This window comes from Pygocentrus nattereri, chromosome 4 (assembly GCF_015220715.1).
Source record: "Pygocentrus nattereri isolate fPygNat1 chromosome 4, fPygNat1.pri, whole genome shotgun sequence".
Lineage (NCBI taxonomy): Eukaryota > Metazoa > Chordata > Actinopteri > Characiformes > Serrasalmidae > Pygocentrus > Pygocentrus nattereri.
In genome coordinates, this window is record NC_051214.1 from 21,637,534 (window position 1) to 21,654,538 (window position 17,005).

The 17,005-nt window shown below is 40.9% G+C and overlaps 2 non-coding genes across 2 annotated transcripts; both read right to left on the minus strand.

Moving 5' to 3' along the window:
• Nucleotides 1–13,607: 13,607 nt before the first annotated feature.
• On the minus strand, nt 13,608–13,679 carry trnad-guc. Its single transcript has one exon. It is a non-coding gene; the product is annotated as a tRNA-Asp (tRNA).
• Nucleotides 13,680–14,144: 465 nt separating this feature from the next.
• On the minus strand, nt 14,145–14,260 carry LOC119263334. The gene has a single exon (XR_005130250.1). It is a non-coding gene; the product is annotated as a U5 spliceosomal RNA (small nuclear RNA).
• Between the last annotated feature and the right edge of the window lie 2,745 nt (nt 14,261–17,005).

A 17,005-nucleotide genomic window follows, 5' to 3' on the forward strand; every position in this document is an offset into this window, starting at 1 on the left:
ACAACAGTTTGGGAATTTAATGTAAAGAGCTGGAGAACGAACTGCCGGCTGTGCAGTGAGCGGGCGGAGCTCGTTACTCTGACGTAGCAACAAGCTGCTTGTTAAGTATCTATATTTTGGAGGAAGGAACTGAACATTAAAACATATTAAACGCCGCGTTCACGGCCCAGTTTATTCATTTCTTACTGTATTTATTTAACTGCTGTATTAAAGCAGTAGAACAATCGAGGAGTGAGTTACCAATAACATCATGGCTGTGATGATCTACGGAGGCATTATGTGGTTTTATAGCTTAAGTATAAAAATTTAAGGCTAGGCAATGTCACAATATTTATCGTTATGGCCTGGGTATCATCAGAACTTCCCATGTGCTTGTCTGAGTATGAAGACATCATCATCAGCCCGGTTTAATTTCAGCACAGCTGAAATGTTGAATACAAATGACTGGATTCATAGGTTTTGATAGCATTTTTTGTGGCACCACTTTGTCTGTTACAACTTATCAGATGTCAGAAAAATAAACATTGTGGAAATATTTTAAAGTATTGTGATGCTATATTTTTGTCATATTGCTGGGTTGATAAGGTCAGCACCCCACTGACTGTTGCCACTGCTGGTCCACCCTTGGACCACCCAGATTACTGTCAGGCATACAAGTTTTAACTAGATTTAAATCTCCCCAAGCAGATTTTAAATGCACACAGACTTTTATTTTGGAAAATAATCTTTTCCAAAATAATGACTCGGCCTGATATGAAAATGTTGTTGCTGAGACTGTGTTGGATTAAAATGATTCACTAAACTAATTTCCAAAGTGAAACTAAAGAAAGGAAGGAAAAGTCAGTAAATTGGACTGTGAGTGGAAAATGAGTGATGATAAGTGGAATTTTGTCTAATACTCTACTTCACCACTGGTGGACGACTTAGAAAACACTGAGCAAAATGCCAGTGGACCGCCAGATTTGCCGTGGGCTGACAGTGGTCCACTGTCCTCTTGCTATCAGGGATAATAAATATCAACTGTGGCTTATTAGCATTATGCAAATGCCATCATGCTAGCTAGTCTTCATTAGCTTATTTTTAGCCATTTCCAGCGTGAGACCATCACCTCACTTATTATCCCCTTTAATTTCCAAGCTTACTAACCCTTATTATTCAGTAACCGCAAGGACTCCAGTGCAAACTGGCTGAGCTATTCTTAGGGTATAGAAGTGTGTAATAAAACTTTGGGCCCACCATTTAAGGGGTTTCAATACTGGTTTTAACATGCCCTCGTCCACATGCCCTTACAGTTTCCCCTCCTGGACCACGTCTTGAGGGCTACTGCATTACTTTATTAGCTCATTTAAAGTTTATTAGATGAGTCCTTGGAGGGGCAAAGGCCGGAGTGAACATTAGTGTTGACTTTAGCAGCAGAACTTGCCCCGAAAATGGTGGACAAAGCTGTTTATTCAATTTAGCTATTAAATGCTTTATATTTCAAAACCATATAACTCATTTCTCTCTGTTCACTTTGCATTCACTCTGTAATACACTCGAAAAATACTTAAGCCCAAAAGTTAAAACTTATGTATTTTAATTGTGTAATTTTTCCATTTAGTTTAAATACATAAATCCAATGTAAAAATGGTATTATAATTAGTTTCTCCATCATGTTCAATAAACCTCAATGAATTAAATAAGGTTTAAATTATTGGTGTTTGTAGGATTTATGCAGTTCTTTTACAACATTTATGGATTCCTAAAAAGTTAATAGCACCTTCTGTATCCACAGCACAGTTACTCACACTGTGTAAACGTATTAATGATAAAACATGTTAAATTCACAAACATTTACTGTCATCCAAACAGCATTAAACAGTATTTGAGTCTCATTACAGGAAACATGTAAACTTTAAAGTCTAATGTGAAAGAAATAAACAGACCTTTATAGATTTCAGCCGTGATCAAATTCCCTGCTTTCTATTCTGTTTCTATTCACTCCCAACTGAACTGCTAATTAAAGCAGATGTTTATGTGAACAACTTTCCTATTGAGGTGCAGCTCTCATGCTAACCATCATGCCAGTTAGCAGCTAACGCTATCAGCCACTTCATGCCATGCTAACATGTCGAGGTCACCTACAGTTACAGAAACCATGACCTGTTGATTTGAATATTAATGGAATACAACTTTATATACAGCTTCACCATAAATCACTGCCACTGTTTACTTAATCTACCTTTTGTGCCCGTTACCATGACAGCAGACCTAGCAGGGAAGGTAGCTAGCTGATTCTCTGGTGTTTGTCTAGAGTGTCTCTCAAAATAAGCAAAACGAAGCAGAAATTTATGGTCAAAAACATTAAAAACACAGATTAAGTTAATGCGCATCAGGATTTCGTTGCAGTTGCACTGAATAATAAGCGATGGCAGAGATCGTAAAAATAAACAGAGCCGTTTCACTTCCACCATGCCAGCTGAAGCAGTTTTCTGGTTGATGATGCGTTTCCTGTTACTGTTGCGCATGAGCTCGACCTCCTAATAAGATTTAGTGGAAAAATCTAAAAGATCTTATACAATTAAATTAAATCAGTGTTGGATTTATCCAGATTGGGTCACTTCTAATGAATATAAATAAGTAAAGTATATTTTTATGTTCTTTTCAATTTGTTTCATGTAAAATATTTATGATGGGCATAGTCATTTTTTTGAGTGTACATGACTGCTGTTACTTTGTTAGGCTGCTGCTATGCTTAAAACTAGACAGCTACACAAAAAGAAAGACACTTTGAAAACAAAGTTCACAACCAGAATTTTTACTGCAAAGTTCAAAGTTCTCAAAAGAAGGTTTGCATGGCTACACAGCTCACTGATGCTAACCTAGCCGAGCACGAGGACTTCCCCCGAATGATCGCCGATCCCCTCTTCTCCTTATACCATGAGTGAATGGCCATTTGAGTAATGCAGGTATGACACACTTCCAAGTGGTGAGTCGACGGACATTTTTGGGGGAAAATAAAATGAAAAGAGGCAATAAAGTGAGGTCACAAAAGCAAATATTGGTCTACAGACGAGACATAAAAGCCCTTTTTCATACAGTCATGTACGAAGAATGGTGTGTGTGGCCTTGCTATGGTTCACAAAGTGCTGCCTAGCAGAGCGAGGCAAGGTTACAGTATCTCTCCATCCAGACGGCCCTACTGTAAGTGTCTGCTGCCTGAGGGACCAATAACTGCATGAACTACTCGCTCCTTCATCATGTTTTGCCACTCATTTAGACATTCCATATTGATTAGTCATCAGCAGGCTCCATTATATGTGTTATGACTGGTTTAGACGGAGGCAGCGAGGGAGAGAGAGATTAGAAAAACACTGAGAAACAAAGGAGAAACTGCGTGTGGCAAAGTGCCAATAATATAACAGAATGTCTCGACACAGAGGGTTTAATAAAAGTGCGTGAAATGTGAACAAACCTTGAGAATTGCCCAGTGGTGGACAGTAACTAAGTAAATGTAATAAGTTTCTGTACTTAAGTATTTTTTTCATGTATCTGTACTGAAGTTTTTCATTCTGGGCGACTTTTTACTTTCACTCCACTACATTTCAAAGTCTAATATCTGACTTTTTCCTCCACTACATTTTGAGAAATCTGTCGTTCCTTTTGGTTTCTGTGTGTATAAAAACGTAACATGTCAAAACAAAAGAAGCGCAAAGCAAGAGCACCAATCAGGGCACAGCGGTCACTTTGTTTAGAGCTTGTTTTGACCTGTTGGTCATACCGACCCAGTGCAGCACACGGTTCAACGTCAGCGCAGCAGCGTAAAATTTTGGGAGAGTCTGTTCAACATAAACGATGAACTCACCTAACTTTGTGTAAATAGAGCACAATATAGAAATATGTCCACATATGCAGTCGTGACTGACGCGGCTTTTTTCTTAATTTATATAAACACCATTTCATTTTATAATAAATTAGTTTGGGCTGGTTTATGTTTATGAACAGAGACCTACAGATCAACATAGTAAAGGAAACTCATTTGTGATCCTGAGTTTAAAGCCAGTTTTTATTAAACATAAACTTGGAACTAAGTTGTAAATAAATCTGAAACTGAAACTTTGCTTGTGTGTAAAAAGTGATTTCAGAGCCACTCGGTTCTCCCTGATGGAAACTGTTTACCTTCAGTGTTTTGTGCTTATGATCATTTTAATAGACGTCAACGTCACTAATTAATGACGTTCTATTAAAAGACTGGTTTACCAAGAGAGACGCTGGAGGATTTTCACCTAAAATGAGTTCATGAAGTGAGTCTTGTTATAAAATGATAACAGGACATCAGAGCCATAATTACTCTTTTAGTACTTTTACTTTATATTTAAGTACATTTGAAGGCAAACACTTTAGTACTTTTACTCAAGTGGAGGTCTAAAGGGAGGAACTTCTACTTTTACTGGGGTAATATTTTAACTTGGGTGTCTCTACTTTAACTCAAGTACATGACTTGTGTACTTCATCCACCACTGAAAATGGCACTAGTAGCCCTTTTACTGCACCCCACCATGTAGTTGGCTCACTTTTTCTCAATCCTCACAAAGCAGCATTTATCAATTAGCTGAATAACTTAAGCCCAAAGTGAGGGCTGTTCAATAGGAATGTATTTTATCCTCTTCCGTCGGACAGGCTTGAGACAGGATTTACAGGGTCTGTATCATGGAAAACAAATTTCCCTAACTTTTTTGCAATATATAGGAGCTTGAAGTACAACCCAATGTCCAAAAAAGTTGGGATGCTGTGTATAGTGTAAATAAAAACAAAATACAATGATATGTGAATCATTTAAACCCTATATTTAATTGAAAAAAGTACTAAGACAACTTATTAAATGTTGCCACTGAGATATTTTACTGTTTTCTGAAAAATATTTGCCCATTTCGAATTTGATGCCAACAACACATTCCAAAAAAGTTGGGAAGGGGGGGGCAACAAAAGACTGATAAATTGTGTAAGGCTGAAAAAAGCATCTGGTGGTTGATTGACAACAGGTCAGTAATATGATAAACAGCAATTTAGCTCTGTATTCTTGTTAAAGTCATAAGGAGAGTTTCAGCTCTGAATGCTTTTGAATGAGGTACAGTACAGAACAGCCAATCAGAACAGAGTGTATATATTATATCAGTCTTAAAGGCATAGTAACAAAATAACCTGTTCAACTCCAAGGATAAAGAGAGATTAGAAAATGGTCATGTAAAATGAATTAAGGCTGTTTTTGTTACATTAAACTATACAAATGTAATGAGCGGACCTCAATACAAGAACAATGTAGAATATCAGGTTAACTTCATGCTAACTAAGAAATCCAGCTTTATTTGTGTATTTATGGTGTATTTATATTACCACACAGTTAGAAATGAAGGTTCTGTTCAGGTACATTTCTCGTTCCTCAAGGTACAAGAAATGTAAATGTTCCCTCAAAGGTTCTACAGTGGTTTTAAGGTCTGATTGTGAACCTTATATCAGTTTTTCCAGGTGAAAAGTTTGTATTTGTTCCTTTTCATAACTGAATGTTTTAAAACAGAACAGTAGAATAAAAGCGTGGATGTGTGTGAAGTTATATTCCCTGACTAAAGGTACAGAGATGAACCCTTGAGGATCCCACCCCAGTGATAGTTTTGGGCCTTTATTTCTGAGAATGCAGGGCTCAATATGATACATTAAGGGAAGTGAAGGTATCCCTAAGGTCAAGGTTGGGGTCAAAAGTCATGCTGCGAGTGGCAACTCACATAATTTTTTTTTTATCAAATTTAAGAAACACACTTTTCTGATAAACTTACAGTTTAATGACTACATCTTATACCAAACACAGTGCTATATTGCTCAGCATATACTTGCAAAACCACTGTACATTTAGATTACATTGAAGTGGATTACAAATGGATTATATCGTATGACGGGAAAGAGTCTCACACACACACACACACACACACACACACACACACACACACACACACATCTTCTAATCTCCTTCAGAGTCGCGGGGGGTGCCTATCCCAGCTGTCATCAGGCGGAAAGCAGGATACACCCTGGACAGCTCACCAGTCCATTGCAGGGCAGGAAAGAATCAATATAACTTTATTCAACTCTTATAAATGAATAACAAGTCATTTCTGCATTCCTATAAGGCATTTATCAAAGGCGTAGACCAGTGAATTCTATATAATTTACCAGGTTTAGCTGGTAAGTTAAAGGGCCTCCATCCTTGATTCTTCTTGTAGTTATTTTTACCTCCTCAGGTACATTTATAACATTTGTGTGGGTTTATATTTGAAAATAAATGCATTATTAATTTTTTATACAACAATTAGTTCCAGCCATGGAAGCTGATTGGTTGGGATGCTTACTAGAAATGTCATAACATTTTGCCATAACATCACGGGGGTTTTTGCTATGCAACGACTTTGACAGCTGTATGAAACACTCAAGACATTTTTTTACTTCTTACTTTGCCACAAAACAGAAAATGGACACTTTCAAGATCACATCTGACCGACAGCCGATTTGGTCAGACTCTGAAGATGAGACAACATTAAATTCCCAAACTGTCATCACCACTGAGCAGCTTTTCAGTCGGCAGCTGTGACAGAAGAACAGCTAAACAACTTGGAATCAGCCAGAAATGAAGCCAATACCATTCGCCAAACTAAACGGGCTGTAAGAAGCTTTACATCCTGGCTGGAACAAAACATTACTGATCTGGAAAAACTGACAAAACTGAGCTGAACTTGATATTGATTCCAGGTTGTTTAGTTGTTCTTCTGTCACAGCTGCCAACAGAAAAGCTGCTCAGTGGTGACGACAGTTTGGGAATTTATTGTTTAGGAGCTGGAGAACGAACTGCCGGCTGAGCAGCGAGTGGGCGGAGCTCATTACTCTGACGTAGCAACAAGCTGCTCGTTAAGGAGCTATAATTTGGAGGAAGGAACTGAACATTAAAACATATTAAACGCAGCGTTCACAGCCTAATTTATTCATTTCTTACTGTTACATTTATTTAACTGCTGTATTAAAGCAGTAGAACACTCAAGGAGTGTGTTATCACCAATAACATCACGGCTGTGATGATCTACCGTGACCAAACCACAGCCCTGATGTTATTTCACAATAACACTCCCTCTCGTCTTCTATTGCTTATAACATGAGCATTTCCCAAAGCTAAAAAGGCTGTTTTTTGTTACTTTGCTTTTGTGACTGATATAATATGAGCTCTATCCTGATTGGCTGCCCTGTACTGTGCCACGTACAAAAAGACAGACCAGACTGAGTCACTCCTTATAACTTCAGAGTGAGTGAGTGGTGCAAAACTGCTGCAGGCTTGGTGGATATAGGCAAGAGTGATTGTTTGTATGACATCATAAAAGTAATGAAATCAAAATAGGCCATGATTGTAGGTTGGTTTCCATATACAGACTGTTTGGACTGGGAGAGAATGGAACACTTTAAAACTTTAAAACACTATATCACATTCTGTTATTTAAAAAACATAGGAAATGTTTAACCCTCTACTGCACGCATTATGAGAGAGAGAGAGAGAGAGAGAGGGAGAGAGAGAGAGAGAGAGAGAGAGAGAGAGAGATTGAGTGAGACAGAGAGAGAGAGAGAGAGAGAAAGAAAGAAAAGTATATAATAAATAAGAAAAAAATATTTGATTCACTTTTCTTGCCTAAAATGGACCTGATTGTGTGTGCAGGGGTACATCTGGGGTATGCTGCCTGTGACGAAATGATATAGAGCCATGTTCCCTGAGGTGGTGAGACCTGGCTTGTGGCTGGCCAAATCCATTCCACTGTTGCACAATGTTGCTTCTAGGAAACAAACATATTTCTGCAAATTCTCAAAACAAAAAAAGTGAAAAAAAGAGGTTTAAAAGTCCCACTACATACTTTCACTGGCTTACTTAGACTCTTCCCTTTATTGTTAACCGTGTCATTTTCTTTAAATGTGTACAATGTTATCGTAAAGTGAGAAAAATGGGTTTGTTGCTCTGAGGCAACATTGTGCAATAGAGGGTTAAGATTTCCATCATACCCTTTAAGAGCTGGACAATCACCAAACTGTGTCTGGACATTTACTTCTATGAGGGAGTTTATTTGACCACCGCTGGCACAGTTTCAGTGCTCATCAAATGAATAAGATCCACAGCACCATCTAATGCACTGGACTGTGTACTGCATATGAATAAAGAATGCAGAATCAGCCTTTAGGAGGCCTTACTGTTTATATTACCCATCAGATTTTAAAGAAAGCCACATAAGCCACATACACACGTATGTATGTATGTACACACTCACCTGCCACTTTATTAGGTATATCTGTTCAATTGCTTGTTAAAACAAATAGCTAATCAGCCAATCACATGGCCGCAACTCAATGCATTTAGGCATGTAGAGGTGATCAAGGCAACTTGCTGAAGTGCAGACCGAGCATCAGGATGGGGAAGAAAGGGGATTTAAGTGACTTTGAACGTGGCGTGGTTGTTGAACTCAGAAACTGCTGATCTGCTGGGATTTTCACGCACAGCCATCTCTAAGGTTTACAGAGAATGGTCTGAAAAAGAGAAAATATCCAGTGAGCAGCAGTTGTGTGGACGTGTGAAAGTATGCCATGAAGAATTAAGGCAGTTCTGAAGGCAAAAGGGGGTCCAACCTTTTACTAGCAATGTGTACATAATAAAGTGGCTGGTGAGTGTATGTCATCATGTCCACTATACATAAAATATATAATGTCCATAAACACATTGTGGACATCATATATTGTCATTTTTGTCATGACATATATTGAGATGAAGAGTCAAAATGGAAAAATGGAAAAAACTTGCAGGATATGGGCCTTTTTAAAAATATAAGTGTTACAACTTGCTGTGAGTTCAGAAAAATCAGGTCAAAAATGAATGATTGAAAAATAAACAGAAAAGGCCTGTCATGACAAACACAGTCAATCCAAAGATCATACCTGACCTGTTTCTTCAAGGCTTTCTGATAGTAAATAAGATAAGGATGCAAAAGTAAGCTCTGTAATCTCCATAACGGTCATCTCTTGGGGTCACATCTAATTTTACAACAGTGAACAACACAGCAGCAGACACAGAGGACCTCGCAGTGATGTATAAAATAAAAGCAAGTACAACAATATTACTGTATGAAAAGGATGCTCCAGTATGTTACTAAGTAAGCTCCAACTGGTCCAGAACGCAGCATACAAGGACTGAAAAGTTTGACCATACATCCCCAATCCTGTCGTCATTACACTGGCTACCTGTTAAATTTGGTGTGGAGTATAAGATCCTTCTCTTAACGTATGAGTCATTAAATGGCCCCACAGTATCTTAGTGAATTAATTCAGTCATACGAACCCACACGTACGCTCCGCTCACAACATAACGGCCTGCTGACAAAACAACGGCCTGCTGGTGGTCACTAAAATTAGAAAAACCACTGGTGGTCAAACATTTTCCTACGAAGCCCCAATATTGTGGAATCATCTCCCGACCTCTGTCCGGGACTCAGACACACTCTCTACATTTAGAACTAGACTCAGAACTTTTCTGTCTGCACAGCATTTTGCTGAGACCAGTTGCTGCACCGTTAACTCACTAATATCTCTCCATAAATGGACGTGTCCTGTTAATCAATTTCTCTCTGTCTCTCCCTTTTGCTCTCGCTCCTGCTCTCTCTCTCTCTCTCTCTCTCTCTCTCTCTCTCTCTCTCTCTCTCCTTTACTGGCTGTTAAATTTCCTTCGGGATCAATATGTCTGTCTGTCCATCCATCTCTCTGTCTGTCTGTGTGTCCGTCTGTCTGTCTGTACAACTGTCTGTGTGTCCCTCTGTCTGTCTCTGTATGCCCGTCCATCTGTCTATCTACCATCTATCTATCTATCATCCATCCATCCATCCATCCATCCATCCATCCATCCATCTAATAAAGGTCATTAATATTAATCTATCTATGGGAGCCACCAGAGCTGCTAAAGTCGCCAGAGCTCCATCTCTGTTGGCTGATCTGCACCGTTTTGACCACCATGGAGCTTCATGCTGTACAAAGCTGTGCAACCTCACCTTCATGAACTTCATGAACCCTCCTGCTGCTGCTGCATAAACTCAAGTTATCGAATTAACTCAAGCTCTCTCTCTCTCTCTCTTTCTTTTTATTCGAGTACCTAAGCGACATTGCCTGAGTCGCCACATTATTACTGTCCTGTGTTGTGTGACTGCTACTGGCTGCTAAATTTCCTTTGAGATCAATCTGTCTGTCTGTCTGTCTGTCTGTCTGTCTGTCTATCTATCTATCTATCTATCTATCTATCTATCTATCTATCTATCTATCTATCTATCTATCTATCTATCTATCCATCCATCCATCCATCCATCCATCCATCCATCTATCTGTCTATCTATGAGAGCCACCAGAGCTGCTACAGTTACCAGAGCTCCATCTCTGTTGGCTGTGCAACCTCAACTTCATGAACTTCATGAACCCTCCTGCTGCTGCATAAACTCATAATCTAAACTGCATAATCTAATTAACCTTTCTCCACCTGTTTTTCCTGTTTTGTATTCTAATATTTTATACTAACGCTGTTTGCTATCTGGTGGATCCAGCCAGAGGATCATGGGTTCCCCTTTTGAGTCTTGGTTTCTTCCTCCTGCTCTTAGGGAGCTTTTCCTTTACTGTCACCATTGGTGACGCTCATGAGGGCTTGGACCTGGATTTTTCTGTAAAGCTGCTTTGTGATGACACCTGTTGTAAAAAGCGCCATATAAATAAACTTTGACATAAGCTGACGAAATAATATGAATTGGTGTCTCACCCACAGGTATGCATAAGACATGGCCAGGCCCCTGAAAACTTGCTGGTGCTTCTCCTGAAATCTTTATCCAAAGATGACCAAGATAACCACTGTATTATCTTAGCTTAATGTCATTTCAGTGTATTTTGGTCGTTTTTATTCATAACAAGTACAGAAAAATCACAACAGTACACTTCAGGAATTGTCCTGAAGCGCCAGAATGTAACAGCTGCACCATTTAAGGTGGAACAGGAAAATTCAAACAAGAATATCTGACTTCAGCTTCATATCACTGAAGAATTAGGGGTGGGTGATAATAAATAATTGCCCCCCTCTTTGAAGGCGTATGATGCCCTAAATGTAACTAAAGCCCAGCAGTGAGGAGCTGAACTTTCCCCTCCTCTGCTGTCACTGAAGTCGGGCTGGTTTGCCTACAGAGCAGCGCTAGTAGCTGTTAATGTTTTGTTTTTTTTTTTTATTTAATGTGAGGGTCCCATTTTGTAGGGCAAGATTTCAACCACTACCCTGTAACTCAGTTCCGTGGGGTTAGTGTAACGTGGAGCGATGATGAGGCAGACTCATGTGCGGAGACAATCGAGATTTATTAAGTGCAAATCCAAAGTCAGGGTCAGAACAGTCCATGGTCACAGAGCCAATACGGAAAGCAGGAGCTACAGACATGACATAAATGAACACAGAACTCCAAACAAGCCAGAAATAAACTAATCACTTTGAAACCAAACCTTACATAAAACATACAAACAAGCATACATCAAACACAATCAAACAAATCAAACAAAGTCTAGCTAACACAAGGGGCAGACACAGGGCTTAAATAGGGTTCACAAGACACAGATGGAAAACAGGAGGGAACAATCAGGGGCAGAGTCAGAGAACAAGGGGGCCAGACTAGGAAGGAACCCAAACAAAGAAGCACTCAGGGCCAATCGTGACAGTTAGGGTGACACTCGAAAACAAGGGGAGTGAAAAGAAGAATCAGAATTCATCAGAGTTTTGGCGACGTATAAAGCGTGCGCTATGTTTAAAAAATGTTTATGGGTTTTCTTTTCGCTGCCAGGCATTCTAGAGTGCCTTCTGGCAGCAGGCACTTAGTTAACGCCACCACGCGTCTCATAAGCAGACCAGAATTTCCAGATCCCCTCCTTCCCCGACAGGTGCAGCCCAGTTCGAAATCTCAGTGATAGCCAAGAGAATTTTATTGTTTCCAGTGACTTAATTCCTCATGTACAGCTACCAGAGCCAGTTTATGAGGCCACTTCCTATTCACACACACATCTTCTAAGCCGCTTCTCCTTCTGGGTCATGGGGGGTGCTGGAGCCTATCCCAGATGTCATCATGCGGAAGGCAGGGCGCACCCTGGACAGGTCACAAGTCCATCAGAGGGCAGACAGACACATTCACTCACACCTGGGGGCAAATTAGCATATCCAATTGGCCTGACTGCGTGTCTTGGACTGTGGAGGGAAACCCATGCAAACACGGGAGAACATGCAAACTCCACACGGAACGGACCCTGGTTACCCGGCCAGGAAACCCAGGCCCTACTTGCTGTGAGGCGACAGCGCCACCGTGTCATTAATCAGCAGAGGGCGCCCGCGAGGGAGTCCTCAGTGAATAGGAGTGAATGGGAGTGAATGGAGCTCAACAGCGAAAAACGAGAAGTTAAAATAGTTTCTAATCACTCGCCCAGAACGTTTCTTTCTTTATAGACAGGAGAAGGATGTATTTCACTAAATAAAGCATTAATAAACTATGATTTTGCTCAAATGCTCCATATCAACCCATTAATTTTGGACTCACTCGGGAGCGCCCTCTAGCGTTTGAGAAAACTGGAAGACATTGGAGAGAGTGGAGATTCTCCTCTCTACAAGTTCTCTGGAGCTACTGCAGTTCACACTAATGAATTAAGGGCATATATCTGTCTATGCAACCTACATGTAGGCCTGTGGACAACACTGCTGTAAGGTTATTCACTGTCATTTGCCTCAAGATGGACAAAAGCAGAACTTGTGGGAAGTGAATGTGCTTACTTTGCTCGCACTGACAGCTTTACTTTTCTTCTGACTTCTCATTCGTGTGAAACCTCTACAAGCCTCGTTGTTGCAAATCTTAAGGCAAATTATTCAGTAACTGCATGAAATAAACATTTTTATTAATTTTTTGTAAAACTTCCCCTCAAATTAACAGAATGTGTTTTATGATCTAAACATATTTTACTGTAAACTTACAATTTACTGCTGAAAGCCAAAAATCTCAGACCCTCTTTGTGTTATTTCTTTTTAAAAGTAATGTTTACAGAGCAGATCACTGAAGAGACGCCGTCTGTTTATAGTTTATAGCCCAGATTTGGGGAAAAACGGCTCGACTTTCAGTAGAAAAACAAACTGAGTTGAGCTTCTTTTATTATAAGGGTTTAAAATGACATCATCATCTATTTGACTGTGAAGAAAAGTTACAGCCTCATACGACGCCCAGCTTCTGAATGTAGCTTATGAAATATGAAGGTTATGATGAATATATGACGTTATAGACATTTGCTATGACGCGACACCCATGCGTAGAACGTACTTAATCCTTCCGATAGGGAATGTAATCAGATACAGGCATTTAGGGATATTATTCCTCTGTTTAGAGGATTATTTACAGGATTACCCACCGCGTTCAATCGGATAGAAACTGAGCTCTATTCCGTTTGAGCTATTAGTCGGATTGTTAGGCTGCATGTAAACATGGTTATTATAGTACTCAAGGAAAAATGTTTGGCGTCTCCCCGTCGGGGAATCGAACCCCGGTCTTCCGCGTGACAGGCGGAGATACTGTCCACTATACTAACGAGGAGGAGGCGGAGACCGAAGTCACGGAGCGGGTTATATCTGTACAGGTCGGCGCTGCTTACGCTCTTCATTTACACGCCTTATTTGCAGTACAAAAAGAGCAGAACACGCTCACAAAACTACGTTCAAGAAGTAACAATAACCTGAATCCGACATGTTGTCTTCTACCACTAAACGGCGGGCGGCGCAGGACCTTCTACACGCCTTTCCACGCGCAACACGTCGCAGCTTTTCTGTTTGTCAGCAGTCCAGAAAGCTACACATTCATGTCTTATTCTAATGGTTTACTCAACCATGTTGGTCGAAGCGCTCAGTGGACGAATATCTGGGGAAATACGTTAAAAAAAATAGTTTAAACATCAAATCCTGAGTCTGGTAGCGCGCGTTCCCTCTGCCTGCCGCTAGAGGGCAGCCGCTACAGCGTCTAGTCTAATAAGACGAAGCCTCTCTGTGTTTCACCAAGTGAGGAAGCCCCGCCGTCAAGCAGGGCATCAAAAAATTGGTTGATACTCATGATGTTCCTCCCCACGGAAATCTTTAGTAAAAGGCGAAAGATTTATACGATCTGAAGAGAAACAAGAGTGAACTGAAGCTGAGCGCCGCGGCTCAGCGCCGCACTGACAGCAGCACAGCGCACAGTGACGGTGGGCGCCCAGTGAACCCCACCAACACACAGCGGTGCACCTACAACACCGTAATAACCACTGCACAGTCGTTATTACAGTCTGTTAAATGGGTCAAGCTGTTATAAAGGTTAATACAGTGGTGCTTGAAAGTTTGTGAACCCTTTAGATTTTTCTATATTTCTGCATAAATGTGACCTAAAACATCATCAGATTTCCACACCAGTCCTAAAAGTAGATAAAGAGAACCCAGTTAAACAAAGGACACAAAAACATTATACTTGGTTGTTTGTTTATTGAGGAAAATGATCCAGTATTACATATTTGTGAGTGGTAAAGTCTGTGAACCTGTAGGATTAGCAGTTAATTTGAAGGTGAAATTAGAGTCAGGTGTTTTCAATCAATGGGATGACAATCAGGTGTGAGTGGGCACCCTGTTTACTTTAAAGAACAGGGATCTATCAAAGTCTGCTCTTCACAACACATGTTTATGGAAGTGTATCATGGCCTGAACAAAGGAGATTTCTGAGGGCCTCAGAAAAAGAGTTGTTGATGCTCATCAGGCTGGAAAAGGTTACAAAACCATCTCTAAAGAGTTTGGACTCCACCAATCCACACTCAGACAGATTGTGTACAAACAGAGGAAATTCAAGACCACTGTTTCCCTCCCATTTTCTAAGCCGCTTCTTCCTCAGGGTCGAGGGGGGGTGCTGAAGCCTATCCCAGCGGTCATCGGGCGGAAGGCAGGATACACCCTGGACAGGTCGCCAGTCCATCGCAGGGCAGACAGACCGACACAGACAGTCACTCACACATTCACACCCAGGGGCAATTTAGCATGTCCAATTGGCCTGACTGCATGTCTGTGAAGAGAAAAAAAAAAAGTTTCCCTCCCCAGGAGTGGTCGACCAACAAAGATCACTCCAAGAGCAAGGAGTGTAATAGTCGGCAAGGTCACAAAGGACCGCAGGGTAACTTCTAAGCAACTGAAGGCCCCTTTCACATTGGCTAATGTTAATGTTCATGGGTCTACCATCAGGAGAACACTGAACAACAATGGGGTGCATGGCAGGGATGCAAGGAGAAAGCCACTGCTCTCCAAAAAGAGCATTGCTGCTCATCTGCAGTTTGCTAAAGATCACGTGGACAAGCCAGAAGGCTATTGGAAGAATGTTTTGTGGACGGATGAGACCAAAATAGAACTTTTTGGTTTAAATGAAAAGCGTTTTGTTTGGAGAAAGGAAAACACTGCATTCCTGCATAAGAACCTTATCCCATCTGTGAAACATGGTGGTGGTAGTATCATGGTTTGGGCCTGTTTTGCTGTATCTGGGCCAGGACGGCTTGCCATCATTGATGGAACAATGAATTCTGAATTATGTCAGAGAATTCTAAAGGAAAATGTCAGAACATCTGATCATGAACTGAATCTCATGAGAATGTGGGTCATGTAGCAAGACAACAACACTAAGCACACAAGTCGTTCTACCAAAGAACGGTTAAAGAAGAATAAAGTTAATGTTTTGGAATGGCGAAGTCAAAGTTCTGACCTTAATCCCATTGAAATAATGTGGAAGGACCTGAAGCGAGCAGTTAATATGAGGAAACCCACCAACATCTCAGAGTTGAAGCTGTTCTGCACAGAGGAATGGGCTAAAATTCCTCCAAGCTGGTGTGCAGTACTGATGAACAGTTACCGGAAACATTTAGTTGCAGTTATTGCTGCCCAGGGGGGTCGCACCAAATACTGAAATCAAAGGTTCACATACTTTTGCCTCTCACATATATGTAATCCATCCATCCATTTTCTAAGCCGCTTCTCCGTCAGGGTCGCGGGGGGGTGCTGGAGCCTATCCCAGCAGTCTTCGGGCGAAAGGCAGGATACACCCTGGACAGGTCGCCAGTCCATCACAGGGCAGACAGACAGACACAGACAGTCACTCACACACTCACACCTAGGGTCAATTTAGCATGTCCAATTGGCCTGACTGCATGTCTTTGGACTGTGGGAGGAAACCGGAGAACCCGGAGGAAACCCACGCAGACACGGGGAGAACATGCAAACTCCACACAGAGAGGACCCCGGTCACCCGGTCGGGGCATATATGTAATATTGGATCATTTTCCTCAATAAACAAATGACCAAGTATAATATTTATGTGTCATTTGTTTAACTGGGTTCTCTTTGTCTACTTTTAGGACTGGTGTGAAAATCTGATGATGTTTTAGGTCACATTGATGCAGAAATATAGAAAATTCTAAAGGGTTCACAAACTTTCAAGCACCACTGTATAACATGAAACTGTTTCACGCAGTGCATTATGGGAAAACCACCTCTTATGGATTTATCCATGTGGTTTTTCCAGCAGCAGCAGTAGCAGCACAGACAAGCGCCACATGCAAAAAGAGCAGTTTAATAGCACTTTATGCCTTTCAAAAACACTGTTTAAACGCATCTTATTCGTTATAAAGAGCTGGCATCAGCTTGGCTGCCTGTCCACTCCACACAGTGCTGTGTGGCCATGACTTAATAAGGTTTGTGAACACAATCCTATTGAATGGCCATGACTTAGTAAGGCATGGGAACGAGATCCTAATGAGTGGCCACATCTTAGCAAGGCATGGGAACGAGATCCTAATGAGTGGCCACATCTTAGCAAGGCATGGGAACGAGATCCGAATGCGTGGCCACGACTTAGCAAGGCGT